This window comes from Arachis hypogaea, chromosome 14 (genome assembly GCF_003086295.3).
Source record: "Arachis hypogaea cultivar Tifrunner chromosome 14, arahy.Tifrunner.gnm2.J5K5, whole genome shotgun sequence".
In the NCBI taxonomy this organism is placed as follows: Eukaryota; Viridiplantae; Streptophyta; class Magnoliopsida; order Fabales; family Fabaceae; genus Arachis; species Arachis hypogaea.
The window spans coordinates 45201753-45204469 of record NC_092049.1 but is presented as its reverse complement, the minus strand read 5'-3'; the positions used below and the strand labels follow the sequence as shown (position 1 = coordinate 45204469).

The following is a 2717-nucleotide window of genomic DNA, read 5'->3' as shown; positions in this document are numbered from 1 at the left end:
AATTTTAATTTCCTGTTTATTCAACTCACTTCTTTGAAAATCTCTGATTAATAAAATAGCACACTTTCCTGCAACTCGTTAGGAGACGACCTGGGATTCGTACTCCCAGTAATTTAAATTTTAATTCTCTGTGACACCTTTCTAAATTGATGAGCGGATTTCTAGCAAGTTAAGAACTATACTTGCAACGTGAATATTTTAACAATTTTTAATTTTCCAATTTCTGCACCCCATCATAGTCCTCATTCAATTGCAGGACTAACTCTCCTCTGTCCACATCAATCACAGCTCTTGCTGTAGCTAGGAAGGGTCTTCCAAGGATGATAGAATCATCTTCATCCTTCCCAGTGTCCAGGATTATGAAGTCAGCAGGGATGTAATAGCCTTCAACCTTCACTTAGACATCCTCTACAAGTCCATAAGCCTGTTTCCTTGAATTGTCTGCCATCTCTAGTGAGATTTTAGCAGCTTGTACCTCAAAGATCCCTAGTTTCTCTATTACAGAGAGGGACATGAGGTTTATCCCTGACCCCAGGTCACACAGAGCCTTCTCAAAGGTCATGGTGCCTATGGTACAAGGTATTAAGAACTTTCCAGGATCTCATTTCTTCTGAGGTAATTTCAGTTGAACCAGATCATTTAGTTCATTGATGAGCATTGGAGGGTTCATCCTCCCAAGTCTCATTACCAAATAACTTGGCATTCAGCTTTATGATTGCTCCTAGATATTGAGCAACTTGCTCTTCAGTAATATCTTCATCCTCTTCAGAGGAAGAATACTCATCAGAGCTCATGAATGGCAACAGTGAGTTCAGTGGAAACTCTATGGTCTCTATATGAGCCTCAGATTCCTTGGGTTCCTCATTAGGGAACTCTTTGGATGCTAGTGGACGTCCATTGAAGTCTTCCTCACTGGAAATCACTGCCTTTTCTTCCTCACTAGGTTCGGCCATATTGGTTATATTTATGGCCTTGCACTCTCTTTTTGGATTCTCTTCTGTATTACTTGGGAGAGTACTAGGATGGAGTTTAGTAACTCTTTTACTCAGCTGACCCACTTGTGCCTCCAAATTTCTAATGGAGGACTTTGCTTCAGTCATGAAACTGAGAGTGGTCTTAGATAGATCAGAGACTACAGTTGCTAAGTCAGAGTGGCTCTGCTTAGAATTCTCTGTCTATTGCTGAGAAGATGATAGAAATGGTTTGCTATTGCCAAACCTATTTCTCCCACCATTATTATTATTATTGTAGCCTTGATTAGGCATCTGTTGATCCTTCCATGAGAGATTAGGATGATTCCTCCATGAAGGATTGTAGGTGTTTCCATCGGATTCTCCCATGTAATTCACCTCTTCCATTGCAGGATTCTCAGGGTCATAGGCTTCTTCTTCAGAAGAAGCTTCCTTAGTACTGCCTGTTGCAGCTTGCATTCCAGATAGACTCTGAGAAATCATATTGACTTGCTGAGTGAATATTTTGTTCTGAGCCAATATTGCATTCAGAGTATCAATATCAAGAACTCCTTTCTTCTGAGTTGTCCCATTATTCACAGGATTCCTTTAAGAAGTGTACATGAACTGGTTATTTGCAACCATTTCAATGAGTTCCTGGGCTTCTACAGGCGTCTTCTTCAGATGAAGAGATCCTCCAGTAGAGTGGTCTAATGACATCTTGGACAATTCAGACAGACCATCATAGAATATACATATGTTGCTCCATTATGAAAACATGTCAGAAGGACACTTTCTGATCAATTGCTTGTATCTTTCCCAAGCTTCATAGAGGGATTCACCTTCCTTCTGTCTGAAGGTTTGGACTTCCACTCTAAGCTTGCTCAACTTCTGAGGTGGAAAGAATTTGGCCAAGAAAGCATTGACCAACTTTTTCCAAGAGTTCAGGCTATCTTTCGGTTGTGAGTCCAACCATGTCCTAGCTCTGTCTTTTACAGCAAAGGGGAAAAGAATAAGTCTGTAGACCTCAGGATTAACCCCATTGGTCTTAACAGTGTCACAGATTTGTAACAATTCTGCTAAAAACTGATGAGGATCTTCCAATGGAAGTCCATGGTACTTGCAATTCTGCTACATTAGAGAAACTAATTGAGGTTTAAACTCAAAGTTGTTTGCTCCAATTGTAGGAATTGAGATGTTCCTTCCATAGAAGTCAGAAGAGGGTGCAATAAAGTCACCAAACGTCTTCCTTGCATCTCCACCATTGTTGTTGGGTTCGGCCATCCCTTCTTCTTTTTCGAAAAATTCTGTCAGTTCCTCTCTAGAGTGTTGTGCTTTAGCTTCTCTTAGCTTTCTCTTTAGAGTCCTTTCAGGTTCTGGATCAGCTTCAACAAGAATGTTCTTATCCTTGCTCCTGCTCATATGAAAAAGAAGAGAACAAAAAAGAATAGGAATTCTCTATGTCACAGTATAGAGATTCCTTTATGTGAGTAGAAGAATAGAAGAGTAGAATGAAGAAGAGAGAAGATGAAGAATTCGAACACAGAGAGGGAGAGAGGGTTCGAATTATAAGAAGAAGAGAAGTGTTAGTGATTAAATAAATAAATAGAAAGAGATGAGAGAGAGAGAATTCGAATTTTAAATTAAAATAAAAGGAAAATATTTTTATTTTTATTTTAATTATTGGTTAGTATTCGAAATTTAAAAAGAGAAATAGAATAAAATTAGAATTTAAAATAATTAGTTAATTAAAAAGAATTTTGAAAA

At 38.5% G+C, this 2717-nt stretch overlaps 1 non-coding gene across 1 annotated transcript; it reads left to right on the top strand.

Annotated features, from left to right (window-relative positions):
• The first annotated feature begins 1728 nt into the window (after positions 1–1728).
• Positions 1729–1832, top strand: LOC112745797 (small nucleolar RNA R71). Its single transcript, XR_003173708.1, has one exon. It is a non-coding gene; the product is annotated as a small nucleolar RNA R71 (small nucleolar RNA).
• The last annotated feature ends 885 nt before the right edge of the window (positions 1833–2717 follow it).